The sequence below is a fragment of the Mobula birostris genome, chromosome 12 (assembly GCF_030028105.1).
Source record: "Mobula birostris isolate sMobBir1 chromosome 12, sMobBir1.hap1, whole genome shotgun sequence".
Classification (NCBI taxonomy): Eukaryota; Metazoa; Chordata; class Chondrichthyes; order Myliobatiformes; family Myliobatidae; genus Mobula; species Mobula birostris.
The window spans coordinates 57,421,989-57,449,984 of record NC_092381.1 but is presented as its reverse complement, the minus strand read 5'-3'; the positions used below and the strand labels follow the sequence as shown (position 1 = coordinate 57,449,984).

The 27,996-nt window shown below is 40.0% G+C and overlaps 1 protein-coding gene across 1 annotated transcript in view; it reads right to left on the bottom strand.

The window, feature by feature from the left end:
- Positions 1-27,996, bottom strand: part of negr1 (neuronal growth regulator 1) — a 493,130-nt gene that overhangs the window by 3,157 nt on the left and 461,977 nt on the right. The window lies entirely within an intron of this gene.

The window sequence follows — 27,996 nt, the reverse complement described above, 5'->3', positions numbered from 1 at the left end:
GCCTCTCCATAGGAATGAAGGTCAGCATGAGAGTGGGAAGAGAGATAAAATAACATACAAATGGAAGCTCAAGATGGCCAGTGCAGTCGTTCCTCAGAACGGTTGCCTTTTCTACGCTTGAATTCACCATTGTTGAGGAGGCCATACAGGAGAACAGAATCCTGTAGACTAAGTTGGAAGAGGTCCAGGTGAAAGTCTGCCTCACCTGGAAGTGTTTTGCAGATCCCTGCATTGTGGCAAGGGTGGAACTGAAGGGACAGTGCCAGGTTATGGGGACAGTAGAGAGGACCACTGAGTCACAAAGAGAGTGACTCAGTACAAAGTAGAAAGAGAGAAAGGGGAAAATGTGACTGGTGGTGTGATTACATTGGAGCTGGTAGAAATGGCAGAGATATGGTAGATGTGTTGGATGCTTAGGCTGGCAGTGAAAAATGATGACTGATGGAACTCTATTGCTGTTCTGTCAGAGGAGAGATTGGGGAGGGGGCAAGCGGTCAGCACAGACATGCCAGAAATGAGGAGATGTGTGTATGGATGGCAATGGGGAAGCCATGCATTAGACAGAGTCAAGCAATGACATTCTTACAAGAGGCAAAGTGGGAGGAGGTATAGTTGAGATAAATATGAGAGTCAGCATGTTTATTTAAGATTTCAGTGGCAAGTCTGTTTCCTGAGGTGGACACTACACCTCAGCTGTCTTTGACCCACATTGACAAAATTCACTACCAACTTAGATAAAGTGACATAAACCAAAATACCAGATTGAGCCAATGGGCAGAATCAAACAAAATTTCTTAGAGTTTACACTGTATTTTAACAGCCTCGCAATGGCACATAAATATTCTGACATGTTGACTGAACAGTTAATTTTAAAATAGAGCAAATGCTCTTTCAAAGATGGAAATACATAAAATTATTACTAAATACAACATATAAATGTCTGTAGGTAAATGAATAATAACTCTAATTACAATTTCCTGAGGTTGTTTCTTGAAACAACTAACAAAGTGTTACTGAAAAATTGCTCCAAGTGATGATGGTCTGAGACAATAAATGCAACTTAAAATTAGAAAGGAAGAAGAAAGAAGAGTCAGAAGGAAGATTTTCACTCAAAGCCTAACAAGCTTGTGGAACAAATCAACAGGACAGATCTTTAAGGTGAACAATGTGAAAAAAATGGATTTCACAGACGTTTTGATGCATATTGGGAAAGGAATATAGGTATTTCGGTGTTCACCTGTCATGAGGCAACCATTTGAATTCAGTTACATTTTTTGGGATTATAGGCTGTCAAATTTCACTAGCTATTACATATTTATGCATTCCCAATATCTCATTTGTCAAAAATAATCCAGAATAGATAGAATTTAAATTACTTATTCGGGTCTTTCAAGTTTCCCGTGATAAGAGATTCTCAAAGAACAGCATAATTTAGTTGGAATCAAAAAATGGTCAATGAAAGACATAACTAATTTTATGTTTTTTTTTGTTTTAAAGTAGTTATACCATTCAGCAACACAAGAAAACAACAGAAACTGTATAGCACAAAATTAATGTGATTTCACGTAATAAGATAATGTCTAAGTGCTTCTATAATTCATCAGAGCAACATCCTGATGACTATCCCAAAATCAATTAAGGTAGGTCTCATGTTTAACTCCTGGTATGTCTTAAGTTTTTAATTTGACCAAGCTATTAACTTTTCAACACATTGTATGCTAAAATGATGAGTATTTATAAATTAACGCGAAGTGCATCTTTTCGCTGTGCAAGTATGATGCTTAAGGACAAGAAAGTCTTGAAATTCAGATGTGTAGTAGATTTCTCCTTAACTGAGATGCAAATAAAATAACTTCTAACTTCAATTGCTTCACTCTGGCAGTTCAACCTGCCACTTCTTGTTGTGAATCACTTTATCAAAAACAATACATTTCCACATCTTCCACTGACATTATTGAGAAACTTTTTTCTGATGGTTGGCCATTCATTGGATCCACTTTGAGCAAATAGCTTTCAAGTACGGTGCTAAAACATAAAATGCAAGTTCTCAAGGAGGCCCCAGCTTTCTCCTGGGAACCTAAAGTAAGTAAATTCATTTAAATTTAATCATTTATGCACATTTCTTTGAGCTCTTAACCCCATTTTCTGGTCCTCATCCAAACAGACCACCAGGCGCATAAATGCACCTCCCACTGAACATTCTCTTGACCATACTCTCCCCAGTTATTCACTGTGGTTATCACCACTTACAGATACCAACCATAGACATCTCAACTTTTTCAAGTCCTGAAGCACAAGTGCTTTCAACTCCCCTAGGCTCTGATCCACTGCTTGAGCCCTAATTCCTGGGGCTCCCTCCCCTCCAACCATCATCTCAGGAAACAGAGTCAATGATACACGTAACTTGTAGTTTTCTTTGCGTGGTCTAGCATAGCATTTGAAACCGAGCGTTCAGGGTCTTTGAGTAGTGATAAATGGCATGGAGTCATAGGGTCACAGAGAGACATAACGTGAAAACAGACCCTTCACACCACCTAGTCCACGGTAAACATCAATCACCAAATTACAATAATCACACGTCACATTTTTTTAACAGTGCTGTTGAAGTTTCAGTGTTACATCCACAACCAAAGAAATCATGGGTGTCGCAGGTAGCAATGCCTTTACTGCTACAGATGAATTCCTTATACAATGCTTGGGACAAAGAAATAATGCTCAACTCACTAAACCCATGATTCTGTAGAAACGTTAAAATGCTGACCCAGACCCATTAATTTCTCATTGTTCACCCCAACAGAAAACCAAATGGAAGTAGGTACATTATGTCAAATGACATTTATAACCATTTTGAAATGTGAAGCAAAAACATAATTTTTGGGTCACTATCTATGTGTTTTGTTATCCTCAAAGGTGGTTGCTTCTGCAAGATTATAGTTTTACAGATGGGGTGTGATGACCTTCAGCACATACGTAGCTACTTGCTGGATATCTACCCAATAATAAAGTAAAAGTCTATCATTTAATAATTAGCGAGATGGGTGAAACATCAGTCAAGATGATAGTGTTAAAATAAAGCAAAAGCAAAATCTAAGCACTTCAAACAAAGGGGAAAGGAAAATAAACTGTAGAAACCAACAAAACTGTGCTTTGAATTCTACACCAGCTGTTATTCTGTTATTAGAATAAAGGATGTTTCTGGGGTATATTTCCTGAAATTGCACTTGCAGCTCATATTCAGTTTTCAATCCGATAAATGTGGAGTTTCAGTAAGTCTTAGTTTCAAAAACTATTACATTAAAAAGAGGTTTGTTGTGCATTATATAAAATAAATCATTAATGAGTGATATCCTTAGAGTTACATTAAACAAGCATAAAAATCAAATTTCAATGTTTTCTTGATATTTAATAAAGAAACAACATTTACTTTTCACTATTTAAACTTCCCAAAGCATAATAATGCTACTTAAATACTCTTTGATCTTTTAGACATATTGAGCTTTTAATTGGGAATGCAGGTCAGTCCTCTGGAATAACAATTTCTAATTCACTAGCAAGCTGCAATATGAATGTGAGTGTTCAAATGAAGTGATCATGAAGTAGGCACTGTGGTAAGCAGGTGCATAATTTGCAGATAATAGTCAGAATTAATTAGGCAGCAAAGAAGATGATTAGAGAAACAACAGATTGTAAGCAAGCTTCAGAATTTCATGAACCTGTTGATTAAATTCTCCTTCCTACTTGTTTTTAAATGCAACAGATGACTGAATCTGAAAGTAGAATGTTACTCTTCAAAAATTAAGCCAAAAACAGTAACATACAATGAATGTAATTAATTTTCCCACTTTTCTCTCAGCTTATAAAATAAAAGTATCAAAAGAATCTGGCTAAATGCATGCGGGTATACTGACCTGTGGTTAAGGGAGAACTAGGTTGACTAGTAAAACTAGTTGGCTCAATTAGTTCTACAAAAAGGGGAGAGGAAGAAAAACAGAAATGACATATATCTTTCATCAGTTTAGGAAAGATAATGCAGCAAACAATTACTGACAGACAGATGATAACAGACGAACACCAGTATTGGGTGGCAACGTAAAAGGAGTAGTGTGCTTCAAAGTATTCACATATCGTACAATAACACCATGAAATAAACTGCCTGCAAAAAATGAAAAGTCAAGGTGGCTTTTACAAATGGCTTTTTTATCCGCACTGAGATCTGTATAAACATATGGTGGGAAATATATCAATGATATTCAGGAAAAATACTATGGAATTTATGCAACTTGCATTGTAATATGCCATCTTAGCATTTGTATGTGGTGCTATCACAATAAAGCACCACCATCAATTGGTTCACCTCAACAACCTTTCCAAAGCTTTTGAAACCACAAAGACAGCCATCAACCTGCAATTGCTCCTTCAGCTTGTTATTAATATTGAAATTAAGCTCAGCTTTGGATGTATCTGATAATCAATCTTAAGCTTTTCTAAGGACACTATCAATGTCACTTTGTAACTTCTGCTGTTTGTTTTTTGTACGTATTAATAAGATTCTAAGAGCAAGTAATACATTTCCTACCACACAATTGTTAAATGACATGGAAGCTTTTATAGATTAGACAAGTGATAAAGGAACTGTAATTGCATCCAGGATAAGAACAGTTATTATTAGAACAGACAGAGTGCAAGATGGTTCTGAGGTGTCCAACATCAGAAACAATCAGCAGGGAACAATTACCCCTACTCTCTGTCTAACTTTCAGTAGAGTCCAATGTAGTTGTGTAGTCTCCCAGCAGAGTACTGAATATTTTCTTTGTCTGATGTTCAATTTTCCCAAAATATCACAGAGGCCTTTAAGGCTCAAGTACTGGGCCCTTTACTACATGCTTCATTGATCTTACAACCGCAGCTCCAACAGCTCTTGATGATACCAAAGCACAGAGAAAACATGCATCATCCGGAGTTGGCTACAGTACCATCCACAAACATGAGAAAATCTACAGATGCTGGAAATCCAAGCAACAAACACAAAATGCTGGAGGACCTCAGCAGGGCAGGCAGCAAAGAACAAACAGTTTCAGGTCATGAAGGGTCTTTTTCATTGATGCTGCCTGACTTGCTGAGTTCCTCCAGCATTTTGCTGTAGTACATTTCCATTGCATTGCGCTTCAACAAAATCTGCATTAGAAAGATTGGTCTTATTGCTGGGATCTGTTATGTGACTATTTCCATACACATCAACTTAACATTAAAGATATGGGACTGCAACAACGACACAGGTGTTAGATGTGAAATCAGAATTAATCTTTGCATATAAATTCTCAAATACAAATATCACAGGATTTTGTATATCATTTTAATCAGTGTATTAACTAATTAAATGATAATGAAGCATAGGGAAAATTTGGAGAAACAGACATACAGGATATTCATCTGAAAATCTAAGCTTAGATAGAAGATGTCAGGAATTCAAACTTTGATCTTAACTCAGTTTTAGGAGGAAGAAAATTTGACCTCAAGAAATATATTTGGTAGAATTGATAGTGAATATATTGGCAAGAAAGGGTTTGTTCAATTGAGTGGCTCTTCTTTTGTTAAGACAAAAGGTATAGTTAGAAGTCTGAATTTACAGCGTATCACTTGTACAAAATATTTTGTTATACATCTGCACAGTTTAAATTTGACATTAAAAGATTTATACAAATATTCATTAGTGATTTAGTGTCTCCACTGAAGGAGAACTGAATTTTATTTTTGTAATGCACCAGTGACAGACAACTTCAAAATGAGCCATTTATTAAATGGTGTGAATATTAATAAAGGAAGCAGCCAGGTTATGTTGCACTCTAATAGGAAAATAGACTAGGGCACAGCACGCATTTGGAGAGGGAAGTGAGAAGAAGCTAGACAAAGGAGATGGAAGCCCAAAATTAGTCACGTTTGAAGAACAGGAGCGAAAATATCAAACAGGATTGTACTAACATGATGCAAGAGATGACATGATGCGGTGGTAGTATTGGGCAAAGGTGAAATAAAACTGGTAATGTTAGAATAACAAAGGACAAAAGTCCCTGAGAAACAAGAATATGTAGCTTTGTGCTATAAATCACAGCTGATGACCACCATGCCCCCAATGCAAATTAGCAAACCTATTCATAACTTCATATGAACATTTCCCATAATGTATCAGACTAAAACTATTGAATAAATTCCCTACAATATTCTGTAAGTGCTCTATGAACCAGAAACTTGAGAATTACTTACATTGTAGTTGGTCTAATCCACTTAGTTAATATAGGCCACTCATATGGTGATATAATTTTCCTTTCCTCATAAAATGATACAATATTAAAAATACAACATATGCCAAGGGTCACCTACACCAATTCTTCCATTTATATTACTGGTAAGTTTTCCACATTATTATTTTAAACCATATTTACTGTATATGTTAAGGAGAAATAACTAAATTTTTGAAGTTAAAACGATGTCTTGTTCAAATTGCTTAATTAGATTAATATATGAAAACAAGAGAATTTAAGCCAGAAACTACAATTCTATGTAAGTAGTCTGCCTACTAGTAAATGATTAGACGTAATCAAGATTTTTATCTCGTGTCACATTTTTTCCTGGACAAATCATACATTACCAGTACAACTTCATGGAGACCTTGGGTTACTACCTTGCATTTCTTAATGTGCATCAGTGTGACAATGGAGCTAACTGGATTTGATAAGCCAGCTTATATATTCATGCACACCTCAAATATTGCAGCACTATTAGCTCAAAACAGTGTTATTAAACAACAGTTCTTGGTGTCTGTACTTATTTGTTTGAGACCAAGAATGTGAAAGATTTTGTTCCTCCATAGGCTCCCCTGTTGCAGTCTCTGGTGACAGAAGGTGCAGGGAAATAAACATTATTGGCTAATTGCTCACTATTGTTAATTGAGAGACACACTGAAGCAGTAGAGGTTTGAGGGTAGACATTGTTAATAATGTAATAAAGGATATGCCACTGGCTCTGAGAATTTTATTTTACGAGTGTGGACCTTCGCTCCTTGAGAAAGAAATTATGGCGCTATACAGCACTGAAACAGGCACTTCAGCCCAGCATCTTCACCCTTCAAGAAGCTTATACATTGATTCCATTTTCCAGCACTTAGTCTGTCGCTTTACTATGCCTTGATGATTCAATTGCTCACTCAGAGACTGTGCTGGAGTATTTCACACCACCATCTTCTCAGGAATACATTCTAAGCTGCAACTATACCAGGTAATTTTCATTCTTTCTCAGATCCCCTCTGAAGTAGGTGATGAAGATGATTGGTGGGGATGGGACAATAAATGTTGTATACACATACTTTAGTAAAGCTTTCAACAAGATCCCTGATGGTAGGCTGATTTAGAGGACTTAATACACATGGATCCATGGAAAATTGGTGGATAAAATTCAAACAACACACAAAAAAACCTGGAGGAACTCACCAGGCCAGGCAGGATCTATGGCAAACAATAAACAGAACAGGCCCTTCATCAGAAATGGAAAAAAAGTTGAGAATTTACAGCAAGAAGGTGAAGGGTGGGGAGGAAGAGGTACAAGGTGGTAGGTGATAGGGGAAACCAGGAGAGGGGGAGGGAGTGAAGTAAAGAGCTGGGAAGTTGATAGGTGAAAGAGATAAAGGGCTGGAGAAAGGGGAATTGGATATGAGAGGGCAGAAGACCATGGAAGAAAGGGAAGGGGGAAGAGCACCAGGATGAGGTGATGGGCAGGAAGGAGATAAGGTGAGTGATGGAAGCGTGAATGGGAATTTTGAAGGGGTGACAATTACCAGATTTTCGAGAAATCAGTGTTCATGCCATCAGGTTGGAGGCTACACAAATGGAATACAAGGTGTCACTCCTCCAACCTGAGTGGGGTCTTATCGTGACAGTAGAGGAGGCCATGGACTGACAAGTCGGAATAGGAATGGGAAGTGGAATGAAAACGCGTGGCCATCGGATATCCTGCTTTTCTTGACAGAGGGTAGGTGTTCAGCAAAGCAGTCTCCCAATCTATGTTGGGTCTCACCAATATACGGGAGCACCAGATACAGGAGTTGACCCCAAAAGACCCATCAGGGAACTGTCGCCTCATCTGGAAGGACTGTTTGGGGTCCTGAATGGTAGTGAGGGAGGAGGTGGAGGGGCAGGTATGGCACTTGGCCCACTTACAAGGGTTAATACCAGGAGGAAGATCAGGTGGGAGGGATGAATGGACAAGGGAGTCACATAGGGTGTGATCCCTGTGGAAAGCAGAAAATGGGGGGGGGAGAGAAAGATATGCTCGGTGGTAGGATCCCATTGGAGACTGCGGAAATTACGGAGAATTGTGTGCTGGATGGGGAGGCTACTGAGGTGGTAGGTGAGGACAAGAGGAACCCTATCCCTGGTGGTGTGGCAGTAGGATGGGGGTAGGGCAGACATGTGTGAACTGGAAGAGATGTGGCTGAGGGAAGTGTTGATGGTGGAGGAAGGAAAGCCCCTTTCTTTGAAGAAGGAGGACATCTCATTAGTTCAGGAGTGAAAAACCTCATCCTGAGAGCAGATGTGGCAAAGATGGAGGAACTGAGAGAAGGGGGTAGCAATTTTATAAGTGGCAGGGTAGGAAGAAGTATAATCAAGGTAGCTGTGAGAAACAGTGGATTTATCAAAGATATCAGTAGATAAACTGTCTCCAGAGATCAAGGCAGAGAGATTGAGAAAGGGGTGGGAGGTTTTGGAAATGAATCAGGTAAATTTGAGGGCAGAGTGGAAGTTAGGATTAGTCTGGTGAGAGTGGAGAGCAGTGCGTTCAGAATGAGTGATGTTAGAACTGGAGGGAGGAGTGGTAAAGTTGAGATAGTTGATGTCTTGTTGGCAGTTAGCAATAAAAGGATCCAGAGCACGCAGAAAATCAGAGTGGGGTGTCCAGGAAGAGGAGGGGTGTTGACGATGGGAGAAGGGGTCATTGGTGTGGGTTGGAGAGTCCTTGCCAAAGAAGTAGGAGTCAGTGAAAGAAGAACTCAGCATCATGGTGGGTGTGGAACTTACCTTGGTGTAGATGTAGGGGGACAAAGCTGAGGCCCTTATTGAAGACAGAGTGTTCTGCTTCAAAGAGTTCAGAGGGAATTGTTAAGACCTGGCAAGGATGAGAGCTGGGATCAGAGAGGGAAGAGGGTTGGTACTGTCTGAGGAGAGGGGAGGGTTGGGTTTTTCAGGAAAGTTGGGGTGGCGGAAGATGGAGTCTCCGAGGATTCCGAAGAGCTGAGGGTGGAATCTGAGACACGGGGTTGTAGAGTGGTGGTGGGGACAGTGGAGAATGGGTTCCAGCAGTGGTGTGTAACGTCCCACCTGGAGGTGCTGTTGGTCAAGGACCAGGCTGGAGGCAGAGTTGGAGAACATTCAGCATTGGCTTGGCGATAGTAGAGATGGAGGGGTGTCCAAAGGTTGTCTGTGACCGGTGCTGTTCCGTAAGGATCATGCTGGGACCTCCGACTGTGATATATAATATTTGAATGAAAATGTAGATGGACTGATTAGTACAAAACTTTGCAGAGCTGTGGATAGTGAGGAAGGTTGTGAAAGGATTCAGCAGGATATAGATAGGGTGGTAAAGAAGGCTTGCGGCCTACTTGCTCTCATCAGTCAGGATGCTGAGTATAAAAGATGAGATGAGTTTCAGCTCTATGGTGCTGTGTACAGATCTGGTTGCTGAAGTACAGGAAGAATGTGGAGGCTTTGGAGAGGGTGCAGAGAAACTCGACATGATACTTCCTGGATTAGGGAGTATTAGATACAAGAGAGATGGGGAAAAAAAAAGTTGGGTTGCTTTGTCTGCAGCATCAACGGCTGAGGGGAGATCTATTGGAAGCATATAACATTATGAGAGGAGCACAGACAAAATGGTGGAGGAACCTAGCAGGCCAGCCAGCATCAATGGAGAAAAATGGACAGTCCTAATGAAGAGTCACAGCCTAAAACCTCGATTTTCCATTTCTTTCCATAAATGCTAAAGCACTGCCCATATCAATATATTTTGCTGCTTCTTTAAAAAACTTAATCAAATTTGTCATATTGGATCTCCTGCCACCAAAGCTGTGCTGACTAACCTTGAACGATCCCTGCCCTTACATGTGTAGATTAACCATGAACATCTGATTTTTGCAATGGCTCCACTTCCATAAGACTCAATAATGAGTTGTACTAAGTGTAAGACTCAGGTTTTTTGAGCTTGGTGTACATAGATACCTCAAACATGATCACAGATTTTAAGAAATAAAAATATTAATTTTCATGGATTTCCCATTTTGCTCTTCTACTTCTTTTCCTTAATTTCATATGCCTGGACCAATTTTATGTTTTCTTCCTGTATAATGAACCAATTTTATGTTTTCTTCCTGTATAATGAACCAATTTTATGTTTTCTTCCTGTATAATGAATCAAAATGTTCCTTATTTTTTTTACTGTTTTCTGCATGTTTTAAAGAGGAATCTTGTACTTGATTGATTGAAAATTGCAAAATGCCACTTCCTTGCTCATAAACCTCACAGACTCCCTACTGAGACTGCCACGTTAAAGCTGATGGCATAAGAGGAGAAGAGATTTTTGCTGACAGGCTCTCAAACTGTCTGAGGGCAGCTATACATCAGGTGTGTAGCAAAAGCTGTACTTCCATTGCTTACTGAAAACTGATGCCAGTGTAACAGACTTTGTCCATTTCCACATTTCTCCTTAAGAGTGTAAACAGGGAGAGAATATGTTGACAATCCTTTCAACAGTGCAGACAAACAAGCAATCTAAATCCAGTTCTAGTCCTTAACATTCAACACAAATGGTGAATGAGAGTGGAAAGTTAGTCCCTGTCCTCAAGCCTCAATGCACTGATACAGATTAACACTGTAAAGTGCTCACTAATAAAGCGGTTTGATAAAGATCCCAGCTACATGTTAATTTTAAAACTAAAAATCAGAAATTTGCTAAAGGATTATGACTCATAATGGAGGACATTTTGAAGACATAAATGAATGTCATCTCAGAAAAATATTGCTTGACTTGGGGTACAGAAAGATAAAATGACAAAGGAAAAACTGAGTATGGTAAAGAATGAACACTTTGATAGTGTCAACAATGAATAATTCCACAAGGCAGAAAATAATCATTTCGGCCTATAAAACTTTTGCCAGCCCTGTGAAAACCATCCGTTAACTAATTCCATCCATCCATAATCTTGTATCTTTTTCAACTTCAAATATGTTTTTAATCTTTCTTTAAAAGATACAAACACATTCTCTTAACCACAAGATGGCAAAACATTTACTCCTCAATACACTCTTTTGCTGGAAAAGAAATCATTCTCTAACTAATCAAAATGCTGAGCAAATCCATTGTTCTGAGACTCAACATTATGTAGGTCTGTTTTTATTAAAAGAGTAAGATTCTGCCTTTAGCCTTGTGGAGAAGAAAATGTCTCCTTGAATGTACCATTCTCTGTAATGATCTTACTTCGTGCTGAGTCAGCTTTGTCAGCCTACAGCAATGGTACTATAAACCATGACTGAAAAGGACAGGCTACCGGCACCGCATATTAGTTTCCTGCAAAGTAACAGTCTATAACTTGGGCCGCACTGTCCCTATATTGTTACTGGGTCAAAATCCTGTAAGCTTCTCCCTTGTAGAACTGTGGAAACCTTCTCACCGCACAACCTTGGTGGTTTAAGAAACCCACACCAATGGCAATTACAGATGGGTGATTAATGTTGGCTTTGGCAATGATGCCTATGTTATCTGAACAAATGATAAGTAAAGGCAACTAAATTACTTTCAGCACCTAGAGCTCGGAGAAAGGTTAACATTGTATTGAGTAGTGCTTCACACTGCTGATTGTTAAGAGTATTGTTGGAAACTGCATCCAATTATGGAATTAGCCACAAAGCTCTGAGTTGTTTCAAAGCACGCATTTGCTCAATGTCTAGGTTATAGGAAGAAAGGTTCCTCATATAGCATGATTAGAGGAATGGGCAGCTGAATACTGTGAAACTAAAGGAAATAGCAAATTATCTTGGATGGTGGAATTTCCAGTAGGTCAATTAATGTTTCATTCAAGTCAGTGAGATTTATTGGACCAAGAAATATTTTTTTTTCTCTGGAAGGGGTATAAATTGAGGAGCAGATCATTATCCAAAAATTCTGTTGAAGAATCACTAACATAAATGACAACAATTTCTGCCTTCGTGCTGGCTTGCCTGCTGAATATCTAACATATTCTGTTTTTATTTGTGATTTCCAGCATCATTGTTTTTTTTTTTGTTTTCATTTTGCAAATTTAGGCCCCTGACAAGTGAAATGCTGCCATTTGCCTCATTGAAAGGGAGGCTGTTGTTCCACATGCTCCCTTTGGCTTTCATTGGAACATGAGTGCTTTGAAGTTAAGTTCTGAAATGTTAACAATGTTTACCTCTTCATAGAAATTATCCAATTGCCAGACCTTTTCAAAAAGTGAAATCTACTGAAACAGTAAAACTGACATAAAAACAGAAAATGTTGTTGATACTCAGCTGGTCAAACTATATATCTGTAGGAAGAGAGGCAATGTTAATATTTCAAGTCAACAGCCATTATCAGAACTGGAAAAAAATGAGACAACAGCCTGTTGTATGTTGAAGAGGAAAGGTGCAGAGAAAAAGGGAATGTCTGGGACCAAAGTGTTGTCCAGCTGACACACTACATCTAGCAAATCATTGCTGACCTCTCTGGAGAAATGTGGTCAAAGGGGGATAAAAGAGGGGAGCTGGTGAGAGGGGAAAATAACAGCATGAGTATGCTGACATTGTGAGATGTAGATCACAGCAATTGCTAAAAATCTGACACTCACTTTGACCTCTTTCTTCCTTCCCCTGTTAACTTAAAGCACAACTTTTTTTCTCACATCCACTTTTGAAGAAACTTTAACCCTTTTTTTCTCTCTCTCTCTCTCTGTCTCTCCAGCATTTTCTGTTTCTTTTTATTTTAGCATTTGCCATTTTTGTTCCAGATTTCCAAGACCCAAAGAACTTCTTTGTAAGATGTCAGGTTTGATCCTGGAAGCTCGGAGACACGCTGACAAACTGAAAAGTCATATACCACAAACTAATCAATAAGGAACTTCTATTTGCTAAAAGTATTGAGAAATGTTGTGGCCACTTTAAAGGTGCTGTACAAATGGAAGCATTGTTGTTATGTTCATTGTTATTATGGAGCTGTAGGCATCATCTGACCACTGAACTTGGCAACCTTTCTGACTTGCCTCAATGATCACTCCATCATAGAAGCATGAAGAACTGAAGCAAAGGAGACAAATGTCTTTGATCTGAAATATCAACGTTGCGCTAAATGGATTCACATTATTTTATCACTGCTACCCTGGGGAATGATCATATATCACCATCCAAGCTTTCAGTTAAGAAGCTAGGTAGTGTTTTACTTGTGCTGATAAACAAAATCCTTAACTTCATTTTTCTTTGGTAAATCAGCAATGAGGAATAAACTGCATATTCAAAGACTACAAATAGAAATGTAATCAGATTATTTCAGTGCTATTCCTCACTGGCAATTCCAGTTCCACTTGAATCTATAAATGGTATGCACACAGATACTATTCTGGTTTTCTTTATTCATGAGCCTCCTTTCAAATGTCTAAAGTGTGATTAGATTTATCATCCTACACATGGAAAAGATTCATAATCCTTCAGGCCTGAACTATCTACTTTTTGTTTCGATTTTTTCAAATGAAAGTGGGTATTTGAGAGCAATGCATGATAGTTTAACTCTAGGCTTTTAAATTAGACTCCCTGGAGTCAGATTTCAGGATGTTCCACCCTCTATTCATCTTGCTATAAACTAGAAAATAACCTTAAGATCAGCCAACAATAATAAAACAAATGCAATCCATAAAATGTCTCAAATGCATTTTCTTTGGTTTCAGTTTTGACCAGAAATTGGTAAGGGTAAGAACGGTTACAATGCATTGTTGAAGATTTAATTATGATATCACTTCATCACATAACCAATGCTATGCATATTTCATCAAATAGAACATTTGTTCTGTTCTCAGGTAGTCCAGTAAGTTGCAGCCTCTCACCCGGAACTTGCGAAAAACTGCAAAATACTATTTTCTGCATCATGCCACAATTAAAGATTACAAGAAACTTCAATGCTTAACTAAACAATATTTGCCAAGTAGATCTTCATAAAAACACCTCTTTCAAAAGAACAAATTCTCACTTGATTATTTGATCAAAAAAATCACATCATAAATTTTGCAAAAATTTTGTCTGCTAACAAGCATTTTTCTTTTAATCAGTAACCTTTTCGTGAGCTTTTATCAAAAGCATACCGTGGAATCTAAATAGTGATGCAGCCCATTATACAGTTCTGAAGATGGTAAAATGAGATAATGAGCAAATAATATTGTCCAAATTGTGAAAATGTCAGTAAGTAGATGCTCTAAAAAGGCATTAAAAGTTAAAACTTCTATTAATTTCCAAATTCTGGAGTTCAGAATCAGAATCAGAATCAGATTTAATACTACTGGTATATATCATGAACTTTGTTGCTATGCAGCAGCAGTATATTGCAATACATAAAATAAAATAACTGTAAATTACCGCCTATATATATACACATACACACACATATATATATATATATATATATATATATATATATATATATATATATATATATATATTATATTATATTAAAAAGGTTAAATTAAATAAGTAGTGCAAAATGAGGGAAAAAAGTTGTTTTGGTAAGGCATTCAATTAGCGATCTGAAGGTCATGAGTTCGAGCCCCAGCCGAGGCAGTGTGTTGTGTCCTTGAGCAAGGCACTTAATCACACATTGCTCTGTGACGACACTGGTGCCAAGCTGTATGGGTCCTAGTGCCCTTCCCTTGGAGAACATCAGTGTCGTGGAGAGGGGAGACTTGCAGCATGGGCAACTGCCTGACTTCCATACAACCTTGCCCAGCCCTGCGCCCTGGAGAGTGAAGACTTTCCAGGCACAGATTTATGGTCTCGCAAGACTAATGGACGCCTTTACATGGGTCAACGCCCATTCAGAAAACTGATTATTGAGTGGGGGCCTTCAGGCTTCTGTACCTCCTCCCTGATGGCAGCAGTGAGAACAGGGCATGTCCTGGGTGACTGGGCTCCTTAACGATTAATGATGGATGCTGCCTTTTTGAAGCATCCATCCTCGAGGATGTCCTGGATGCTGGGGATGGGGGTGCTAGTGCCCATCTGAACTGACAGTGTTCACAACTTTCTGCTGCTTATTTCAATCCTGTGCCGTACCTAATTTGGTGATATACCAAATTTCCTCAAACTCCTAATGAAATATAGCCTCTATTGTGCATCGATATGTTGGATCCAGGGCAGATCCTCAGAGATGCTGTGACCCAGGAACTTGAAGTTTTTCACCCTTTCCTCTTCTGATCCCTCAGTGAGGACTGGTGTTCGTGCCCTCATTTTTCTGAAGTGCACAATCAATTTTTTGGTCTTACTGATATTGAGTGCAAGGTTGTTGCTGCGACCTCACTCAGCCAGCTCGCTCCTGTACGCCTTCTCATTTCAACCTGAAATTCTGCCAACAATCCCTGTGTCATCAGCAAATTTATAGATGGATTTTGAGCGCACTTTCTTCAGGTGTGCCGAGGTTGATTACCAGCGAGGTGGAGATGTTATTTCCCATCCACACAGACTGTGGTCTTCCGGTGATATACTTACTGAATTGCAAAATCTAATTCAAATGCACCGTCAAGAGTAAAATAGGGAACAAAGATATAAATGAATAAAAGCTGCTTTAGCAGTAGCAATCATTACTTCAAATATCTCCAATATGTGGAAGGAAACAAAGACTAAGATGAAAGAAAGCCTGACTTTTTGATGATAGGAAACAGAAAGTCTTTTCAAATGACATATCCATAAATTAGAGCCTTGAATTCCTGTACTCTAAAGGGCACAGGAAGAAATTTGGACTGATGCAAATATTTCCACACTCTGCACCTATATGAAACAAAGTATTTGCTGAACACTATGTTAGACTTTTACTATTGGCTCACAGTGAACTTACATCCAACCATGCAAATCCTTTTGTGGCTGAACAACTGTAAGCAAGAGAACTTGCATTATATTTATATCTTTAGAAAAACTTCACAAATTCATGTTTTCAAAGAACAGCACACTGTTTCATTGCAAATTACTATATATGCATTATTTTCTGATAACATTCAGCATTGCTCATAATTTAGACCATAAGATATAGCAGCAGAAGTAGGCCATTCGACCCATGAAGTCTGCTTCGCCATTCAATCATGGGCTGATCCAATTCTTCCAGTCATCCCCATTCCCCTGCCTTTTCCCTATACCCTTTGATGGCCTGGCTAATCAAGAACCTATCTATCCCTGTCTTAAATGCACTCAATGACCTGGCCTTCATAGCCGGTCGTGGCAACAAATTCCACAGATTTACCACCCTCTGACTAAAGTAATTTTTTGGCTTCTCTGTTTTAAATGGACGTCCTTCAATCTTTCAGTTGTGCCCTCTTGTCCTAGGTTCCCCTACCATGGGAAATAACTTTGCTATATCTAATCTGTTCAGCCCTTTTAACATTTAGAATGTTTCTATGAGATACCCCCTCATTCTCCTGAACTCCAGGGAATAGAGCTAAGAGCTGCCAGACGCTCCTCATACAGTAACCCCTTCACTCCTGGAATCATTCTCGTGAATTTTCTCTGAACCCTCTCCAATGTCTGTATATTCTTTCTAAAATAAGGAGCCCAAAACTGCACACAGTATTCCAAATGTGGTATATAGATCCGAAATCGCCCCCCCCCCCCACTTTCAAATCTCTTACTATCTCTTCTTTCAGTTAGTCCTGACGAAAGGTCTCAGCCCAAAATATCGACTGTACCTCTTCCTGTAGATGCTGTCTGGCCTGCTGCGTTCACCAGCAATTTTTATTTGTGTTGCTTGAAATTTCAGCATCTGCAGATTTCCTCATGTTTGCGTTTTTAAACCCAACATATATCTCTTGTGTTTATAAACAACCACCATCGCCATCAGCAAAATTAAACAGACTTAAAGGCACACAGGACAGGTGAGGAAAGGGCCCCAAAGTAAGTCACAAGAAAGGAAGTTCAATGATTGTGGTAAAGGAAATTACTGACTGCAAGGGCTCACCTTAGCTTGGGAAATGTGGTCAAATGATATCGTGGGCCAAGTCTGTATTGATCTTAGTCATTAAGAAATGGGTTATGTGATCCATTATCTCAGATATTTACTTCTGCTGTCTGAGAGTAACATGTTGGGGAATCTTGCAGTTCAATTTAAGTTCAAGTTTAATTGTTTTTCAACCATACACGAGTACCCATTAATACAACCAAGCGGAACAGCATTACTCTGGGGGCCAAGGTGCAAAACAAAATACCAACATTCACACATAGCATAAGGCACATATAACACATACAGAACAGCATTAAAATATAGTTACACAAAAAATATATCCCTAAGTCCATGAATGTTGCAGCAGTCTGCACTTGAACACAATACAGCATGTCTTCTGTCGAGCGAACAACGGTGGAGTACACCGACTCCAACACTTTCTCCCAGGCTGCCGCAAACTAGCAAAACAGTGGGTGGAAACCTAGTCCTAGCCACAACCGAGGCCATGCAGCTCCCCCACTGTCCACCCCCGCCATTCGCCAACAGATCAGGGAATCAGATTAGCAGCATTCCACATTAACAATGTCCAACAGGGTCTTGCGATCACGAGAAAAACAACCAAGATAATCACTCGCTGTTAGACTGCACACTGCCTTCGCGCACTGAAGCCTCTCTAACACAGGCAGTAACATGACCTGCAACATCTACGGATTACAGCTGTTTCTAATTCTACACTGGAAAGCCTCAGGAATCTAACAAACTTATTATGTCAGTGACCTTAAGCATTGCTGACAATGCTAACACTGCTGTGAGTTTGGCTGAGGCCATCCTACGCATCAGAAAAAGCTGACTGAGATCCTGTATTGTCAACTTCCTGGGACCAGTGCTGGTCAAGCTGGTGCCCTTCAGATATGACTGCTAGCATCTTGGCAAATAATCCTGCCTCTCATGTCTTCTTTTGGCTTGTATCAAAGCAGAAAACATTGTGATAGGCATAAGTTCTGTATTGGGATTGGAGAAACTTATCATAGAACACAGAGTTAGGGAGTATTCTCGACTTATGTGAATATAGCAGATATTAATTCAAACAAGAACTAGGGTTCCATGCTTATTGTAAACGTAAATAAATTTAGGATCCTGGATTTACCTTCAGTTTTTTTTGTATATTGCAAGCAGTAAATTGAAGTTAAATGCACAGGCTGCTTCACGGTGATTGCAAATACAAGAGCCAAATATTAAGGCAATGGAGTTGTGTGAATTGACTAGCATCAAACAAGTTATTTGCACCATTGTGATTTGCTTGCAAGCTGGCAGACTGGACAGATGTTGTCTCTTGACATATCAAACATGGTCACAGATATAGGCAATCAATAGTATTTGTGTATTTACCATAGTTGCATATTAAAAGACAGCCCTGACCACATTAATTATGGGTGTCTGGCTCTCTGTTGTCAAAAGGTTTTAGAATATTTGTGTTGATTATTTTCTCCCAAAAGTGTTTGGGCCTTCAGAGCTATCTTATCAATTACAATGTGCTTGCACTATGTACCTCAAAGGAACCATTTGCCAATCCAAAGTATTGAAGTAAACAATGTCATTGTAACAATTGAAATTGTATTGAATCACCTACTGTTACCTTTGATCTTAAAGATATAAAAATGTGATGTACCTTTGGGTTTGTGAGCCTCTACTGAATGTCTCCATGAGAAGGCCTGCTTGTTGTGATGAATAAATCACCAGCTTCAGTGTCCCTCCGGTGACTTAAATCACAGTCACAATATACAGGGCTTGACAGTTTCCAGGTGAATGCATGGTGCATCTCAAATTGGCAAAAGGTAAGGTGTGGGGAGATATTTCATAGAATCCTTATTTTAAAGAATCCATACTGTGAAACTCTTGATTTTTTTAAGCTGCCAACCTCTGGTTTTACTTTCAAGGTTTAACCCAATTATTCTGAAGTCATATCTAAGCAAAAACTTTGTGTTCATTTACATTATGTTGTGTCTGAGAGACCGGTTGAGTTGTAGTTATGTCACAGGGCTAATCATCCAGATATTCCCAGCTCTAGTTATGAAATTATGAAATATCTTAGATAAGCTTTTTGATGACCTCTTTGCAGCCTAGATAAAACTGCTTTTTCCATTTGTGTACAGTTTCAGAGAGTGCATCCACTTTTCTGTTTCCTCAAGGAGTTATTTCTGTTTCCCAGTTCCACCTTCCACCATCACTGAGCTTAAACAAGCTGACTAGCCAATGATTCTTAAGGGGACTGATTGCATTCAGCTGCTTAAAGTGATGGTTAGTATGGTCTGGGATTACATGGTCCATCACAAATTCACAATGAGCAAAGTGGCAGATGTTGATGTACTTATCGCTCAGCTCTGTCACTGGACATGGAGGCCAACAATGAAGCCCAATGTGTTTGGATTCCTCAGTGGCAGGCTGAGAAAGCTGCTCCAATGGCATCGTTTGGGAAACTCTATTTTCTTTGGATGGGATCCAAACCTGGAGATGAGCAAGAACTTATTTAATGCTTTTAATTGTTTATTATGTTTTAATAATATAATTCATATTTAAAGGAAGTTAATTACTTAAGGTTATTTTTAGCAACTATAATGGTTTTAAAACATAGAAAGTGTCATGCAGCATGAAAACAGGCCCTTCGGGATATCATCTGAGGTAACCAGCAAGCACTTATTTACGCTATCTTATGGTATTTCTGTTTCACTCCTGCCAGCTTCTCCTTGATTTTCCTATACATGAGGATAATTTACAATGGTAGGTTAACTGAGGGGATATTAGGGCACCCTGGCAAAACCTACACAGTTAGTGTGAATATGCAAATGCCGTACAGATACAGAGACATAAGGCACAGATAAAGGCCCTTGGCTCGCTCAGTCCTTGTCAGCCAATCACGACTCATTTACACTGAAGTTAGAATTATACCTGGTCACTGAAGCTGTGAGGAGACAGCTCTACTAGCTGCACCACTCGGCTGGCCATCTTTCAATATATGACATTTTTAAAATGTGTTTTGTAAACCCATAAGTTTTGATAGGTCAGGGACTCTACTCCCAGTCTTACCTCTTCTCAAAGGCTATCAGGCATCCTGGGGAGAGGAACATTCACTGAGAACTGTATTCACCTCAGTGGTCACGTTATTAGGTACCTCCTGTACTGAATAGAGTGGCCACTGAGTCTACGTTCGTCTTCTGCTGTTATAGCCCATCCACTTCACATTTCAACATGTTGCGTTTTCAGAGATTCGGCACGCCACTGTGGCTCTTTGAGTTACTGTTCCTTTCCTTTCCTGTCTCCTCTAACCTCTCCCATTAACAAGGCATTTTTCACCCACAAAACTGTTGCTCACTGGATTTTTTTTTTTTTGATTCTCTCAGCATTCCCTGTAAACTCTTGAGACTGTTGTGCATGAAAATCCCAGGAGACCAGCATTTTCTGAGATACTCAGATCACCCCATCTGGCACCAACAGTCAAAGTCACTTAGATCACAATTTCTTCCCCATTGAGATATTTGGTCTGAACGACAACTGAAGATCTTGTGCATGTATGCATGCTTTAATGCATTGAGTTGCTGCCACATGACTGGCTAGCTAGATATTTGCATTATCAAGCAGGCATACAGGTGTACCTAATAAAATGTTTCACTGCCTGACTCTGGAATTGTGAGGCCCAGGAGAATTGGACCCATGTAGCCAATCAAAGTTAATATGGGCCAGAGGATGCATGGTGGGCCAATATAGGAATAATTAAGACCAATTTGTCTCAGATTGGAGGGCTTGCTGGTATTTTATTTTTTGAGTTTGGGGGTATTGTATATAATTTGTGGGCATCAGGGAACCACTATCAATATGCAGGAGACTCCCGGAACCTCCGGTAGAGGTGGGATGTCTGGGATTGTTATGACTGACATGTGATACGGAATTTATTGTTTTTGTGGCAGCAGTATAGTGCAATGCATAAAATCAATATAAATTACAAATTAAATAAATAGCAGGATATTCCCTAGGACCTTGAGGGAAATTAGTGTAGAAATAACAGGGGCTCCGACAGAAATATTTCAAATGTCATCAGAATCGGGGGTGGTGCCGGAGGATTGGCATATTTCTCATGTTGTTCCATTGTTTAGAAAGGGTTCTAAGAGTAAACCTAGCAATTATCGGCCTGTGAGTTTGACGTCAGTGGTGGGTAAATTGATGGAAAGTATTCTTAGAGATGATATATATAATCATCTGGATAGACAGGTCTGATTAGGAACAGTCAACATGGATTTGTGTGTGTAAGGTCATGTTTGACAAATCTTATTGATTTTTTTGAAGAGGTTACTAGGAAAGTTGACGAGGGTAAAGTGGTGTATTTTGTCTATATGGACTTCAGTAAGGCCTTTGACAAGGTTCCACATGGAAGATTAGTTAGGAAGGTTCAATCGTTAGTTATTAATATTGAAGTAGTAAAATGGATTCAGCAGTGGCTGGATGGGAGACACCAGAGAGTGGTGGTGGATAACTGTTTGTCAGATTGGAGGCCGGCGACTAGTGGTGTGCCTCAGGGATCTGTACTGGGTCCAATATTGTTTGTCATATACATTAATGATCTGGATGAAGGGGTGGTAAATTGGATGAGTAAGTATGCAGATGATACTAAGATAGGTGGCGTTGTGGACGGTGAAGTAGGTTTTTAAAGCTTGCAGAGAGATTTAGGCCAGTTAGAAGAGTGGGCTGAAAGATGGCAGATGGAGTCTAATGCTGATAAATGTGAGGTGATACATTTTGGTAGGACTAATCAAAATAGGACATACATGGTAAATGGTAGGGCATTGAAGAATGCAGAAGAACAGAGGGATCTAGGAATAATGGTGCATAGTTCCCTGAAGGTGGAATCTCGTGTGGATAGGGTGGTGAAGAAAGCTTTTGGAATGCTGGCCTTTATAAATCAGAGCATTGAGTATAGGAGTTGGGATGTAACGTTAAAATTGTACAAGGCGTTGGTAAGATCAAATTTGGAGTATTGTGTACAGTTCTGGTCACTGAATTATAGGAAAGATGTCAATAAAATAGAGAGAGTACAGAGGAGATTTACTAGAATGTTACCTGGGTTTCATCACCTAAGTTACAGAGAAAGGTTGAGCAAGTTGGGTCTTTATTCTTTGGAGTGTAGAAGGTTGAGGGGGGACTTGATAGAGGTATTTAAAATTATGAGGGGGATAGATAGAGTTGACGTGGATAGGCTTTTTCCATTGAGAGTAGGGGAGATTCAAACAAGAGGACATGAGTTGAGAGTTAGGGGGCAAAAGTTTAGGGGTGACATGAGGGAGAACTTCTTTACTCAGAGAGTGGTAGCTGTGTGGAACGAGCTTCCAGCAGAAGTGGTAGAGACAGGTTCGATATTGTCATTTAAAGTTAAATTGGATAGCTATATGGACAGGAAAGGAATGAAGGGTTATGGGCTGAGTGCAGATCGGTGGGACTAGGTGAGAGTAAGCGTTCGACATGGACTAGAAGGGCTGAGATGGCCTGTTTCAGTGCTGTAATTGTTATATGGTTATAAATCAGCTACCACAGGTCCTAGCTACTCAAAATCAATGAGAGGCTCTGATCACTTCCATCACTTCTTTCAAACTGCATTGGCCAGGTGATCCTTGCACAAAATGACAAGGTTATCCTTGGTTCATTCAATGTCTTTCGTGGGTGATGTAACACTGGGCATGAGCACGTCATTGATCTGAAACGTTAGTTGTTTTCTGATCAAAAGATACTGACTCATGACTGTGAGTTTCCAAAAATGTGTTGTTTTTGAAACACACAGTTCAGTTTACCTCATTAGTAATGATGCTTACTTAAAATGGAAGTAACATTGGCAGAACTTCCACCCACATATTGAACGACTTGATGAGCCTGGCAACTATCCTCATCTGCATAAGAATGTAGGCTAAAGAACGGCTGATTGTATTGACATCATCAGACAGAATATTTATCCTACAGACTCATTATCTAAGGCAGTCTTGAGTACTGCTGAAAAATGAAATACATTTGCAGGGTTACATTTTATCAACAGTCTAGTGAGGAACTCATTGGATTGGGCAGCATCCATAGATAGAAAGATATTGTCCATATTTTGGGACCTGTATCCAAAGGAAAAGTAGCCAGAATAAAGAGGAGCAGGCGAAGGGATGCGAGGGAGGCCAGTAGGTGATCGTTGGACTGAGAAGGGTCAAGTAGGTGGAGCCAGGTGAAGGTGGAGATAGCAAGGAGGGTGATAAGCAGGAACACAGAGGCTACTGATATTGGAATCTGATAGGTAAGAAGGTATTAATCGGAAATATTAGGGGAGATATGAAGGGCAGTTGGAACTAGATGGGGAAGGAGATTTGGTGTATGAAACATGTGGTGGTAGGTAGATGGAAACAGGAGCAGCAAGCAGATAGTTCTCTGAATTAGTAGAAAGTGCTAGGGGTCAGGCAGGGCTGCGTGGGAAGGGAGTTCCAGTGCAAGGCAGCAAAGTATGGGTAATAGAAATGATAGAGGGTGTTTCAGAGGCTAGTACGGTGAAAGGTGACGGCTTGGGACACCAATCCCCACAGCTGTCTACGCCATCTCCTCCTACCCCGTCTCTTGTAATGATGCCATCCCATTCTCTCAGTTTCTCTGCTTGTGCTGCATCTGCTCTCAAGATGGTCTTTTCACTCCAGGACATCTGAAATGTCCTCCTTTTTCAGGAAATATTACTTCTCCTCTACAGTAACTGATGGAGCCCTCACATACATGTCCTTATTTCCCACACCTCTGATGTCACCCCACCTTTCTCCAGACAGAACAGAGATGGAGTTCCCGTGGTCCTTACCTTTTGTCCTACCAGACTCCACATCCAGCACATCATTCTCCATCATTCCTACGGGGTTCAGCATGATCACACTTACCAATCCTTTCTGCTTTCCACAGAGACTACTTGCTGGTTCAGTCTTCCCTTCCCAAACATCCTGCCTTATTTCCTGGTGCTTTTCCATGTAAATATAGAAGGTGCTACACCTATCCTTTCATCTCCACTCCCATCATCATCCGTAGACCTAAACAACACTTCCAGGCGAGTCACAGTTTCATATACACCTCCTCCAATCTCCTTTACTGCATTTGATAAGCCCATTGTGGTTTCCCCGTCATCAGTGAGGCAAAGCGCAGACTTGATGATGACTTTGTTGAGCATCTGCACTCTGGACATAGTGGCCATCTTGAGCTCCCAGCTGCAAGCCATTTTAACTCCTTTCCCCTTCTATCACTGCCCTGTGAGTCCTCAGCCTTCCCCACTGCTAGATGAAGTCAAACACAAACTAGAGAATAGTACCTCATGTTCTGATTGGATAGTCTAAAACCCAATGACAAAAATATTTAGTTCTACAATTTCATGTAACCTGTACCCCACTTGTTCATTTCTCTTTCTTTATGATCTACCAAGGTCCTCTCACTTACACCATTCTTTTCAAAATGCTCTTCAACCCTCTATAACCCTACTTCATTCTCCTCCTTCATGTGGTTCTATCTGCCCATAGCCCACCAGTTAACCACTGGTCCCTTAATCTCCATCCCCACACACTGAACAGCTCCCATCTGCCCACCATCCCTCCCTTATCTGGTTCCACTCATTGCCTTCCTTCCTTATCAGATTCCATAATCTGCAACCCTTTGTTGTCTCCACTAATCACCACACAGAAACTGTTGCTATCTCCACCCTTCCCTTGTCCATCTGGGTCTATCTGCCATCAGTCCCTTTACTACTGGACCTTCCTACCACTTGCCATGTTCCCGCCTCACCCCTTCTCCTTATCTCTTTATATTTACTATTTCCTCTTTACTCCCAGTCCTGATGCAATGTCTCAATCCAAAACGTTTAACAGCTTTCTTCCTCCACAGAGCCTGCTTGACCCACTGAATTCCTCCAGCAGTTTGTTTTTAGCTCTGGATTTCAGCAACTGCAGTCTCTTGTGTCTCCATGAAGACCTTGCTTGGCTTGCAGAGAGAGGGATTCTTTCATTGGATCCTTCATGTCCAGCTGGAGTCTCAATCCCACATCATGCTGCCCTTGAGATGGCTGTGAGGTGGAGGAGATGATCAGTGACCTCATCGTCTACTGCGTATTTGCCAAGAAAGCCTGGAAAATGATGCAATGGTCTATTTTGAGGTACACATCCCTAGCATCTGTACAGTCCTTCCCTGGGATGATACATATCAAGGCGATTATCGACCACTGCTAGAAGATAACCAACGGGATAAAAGACACACTTCGGTCTGCCCAAACCTGCAAGGCTTCCAACTGGCACATTCCAAGATGTGGGAATATGTTCTGAAAGATGCACTGAAGCTCAGTGCAACCATTGCAAAAACTCTGAGGCGTAGAAACGCAATCTAGTGTCCTGCCACCATTGAAAGCAGAGTGAATGGGCCCTGTGCACCAGGCTGTCAAATGCATCATGTTGAGCATTGTTTAAGGGGGAAACACAAGTGGCATTGATGTATTGAACTGATAGGCCAGTTGATTGTAAAGACATGCTCCAATAGGTTTTACTGTATATAATTATGTTTAAAGTATATTTTTGGAAATAAAAAATTAGATTCCTATGCTATGCCCAGGAAATCCAGGGTAACACACAGTAAATGCTGAAGGAACTCAGCTGTTGAGACAGCACTGTTGTTTTGGGCCAGGGCCCTTCGTCAGGACCACTGAACCATTCGACCCTGCTCTGCATTTAAAGTTATGCTAACAATGTAATTGTAAGAAATGTGACCTGTGATGGAAGGTGCTGACATCAATGTTTTGGATTATATACATATATCATATACTTTTGAAACAAGAAATTGATTTTAGATAGGGTGTTGAGAGGCAGGGAAAGACTACTTGACATCGGAGAAACAGGACTGCTTATTGAACTTGGAGGCTGTGCCAAACTGTGCTATTACGTTAAATTCTTGGGTTATACATTTCTATTGAAAAACTTCTATTGGAATTAGACTTTTAAAATGAAATGGAGATGCATGAAACCTGGAGGCACTCAGGCAGTGAGTGCTTTGCAGAAGATTGTAGAGAGCTGAGAAGGAATAGAGAGATGGAACAACCCTGAAGTATATAGCGTGCAGAGTGGATATCATGGTATCAAGGAGGAATTTGATTTCTACCAAAATGAGCCTTGGTATTAGATTAAGCATTTGTCTTTCCTTCTTCCATCTTTCAGATTTAACACTAATTATGTTACTGAAACAGTGAAGCTTAATGGTGCCACATTTAGAACAGAGTAGTGAAATTCTATAAGCAGAAGCATTATGCCGAGACCAGCATTCACTTTACGCCCATCTTTAAGTAACTAGAAGCTACAACAAGAACAGAAATTCCTTTGACCAAGCAAACTGTTATTTTTATCTCAAGCACAAGAAAATCTGCAGATGCTGGAAATCCAAACAGCACGCACAAAATGCTGTAGGATCTCAACATCTATGAAAGAGTACAGTCAACGTTTTGGGCTGCCTTCATCAGGGCTACAGAAAAAAAAGATGGGGAGTCAGAGTTAGGTGGGGAGGGCAGGAAGAAATACAAGTTGATAGGTGAAACTGGGGGTGGGGGGGAAGGTGAAGTAAAGAGCTGTAAATTGGTGAGAAAGCAATACAGGGTTGCAGAAGAGGGAATTTAATAGGAAAGGACAGAAGGCCGAGGAAGAAAGAAAAGGGGGAGGAGCATCAGAGGGAGGTGATGGGCATGTAAGGAGATAAGGTGAGAGAGGGAAAAGAGAATGAGAAATGGTGAAGGGAAGGGGATTTCCAGAAGTTCAAGAAATTGACGTTCATGTCATCAGGCTGGAGATTACCCAGATAGAATATATGAGGTGTTGCTCCTCCAACATGAGTGCGGCCCATCGTAGTAGTAGGGGAAGCCATGGACTGACATGTCGGAATGGGAATGGGAAGTGGAATTAAAATGGGTGGCCACTGCGAGATCCTGTTTTTTCTGGCAAACAGAGCATAGGTGCTTGGCAAAGCGGTCTCCCAATCTACGTCAGGTCTTTCTGATATACAGGCAGCCACACCAGGAGTACCAGGTAGAGTAGATGACCCCAACAGACTCACAGGTGAAGTGTCGCCTCACCTGGAAGGACTGTTTGGGGCCCTGAATGGTAGTGAGGGAGGAGGTGTAGGGGTAGGTGTAGCTTGCAAGGATAAGTCTCAGGAGGGAGATCAGATAGGAGGGATGAATGGACAAGGGAGTTGTGTAGGGAGTGATCCCTGCTGGAAGCAGAAAGTGGGGGGCAGGAGGGAAAGATGTGCTTGGTGGTGGGATCACTATGGAGATGGTTATTTTCATCTGGTATCTTAGGAACCTGAAAAAATTTCCACATGAGATGGTTGTAAATTGGAAATTACATTGTAAATTGATGCTAGTATTAATGTAATTATGTACCTTTTATCCCATATCTGTGTACTTTAACCTCAAACTTTATTTTTTATATAATTCCTCACTCATTATAATTGTTTTTTTGTTGCATGTCACACCCTGTCCAACACCACAGCAAATTACTAGTAAGTGTAAATGTATATGATGAGTAAAGTTGATTCTTGATCCTTGTCATCACATTACACCCAGTGCTTCATATTCTTTGGACATAAAATCAAACAGGGACAATGAGGTTTTAATTTTATTTTCCCAAATTTACTTGCTTCCCTTCTGTAATCATTGACATGGCAGGATATGATGGAATTGGTGTGAAGTAGGAAAAT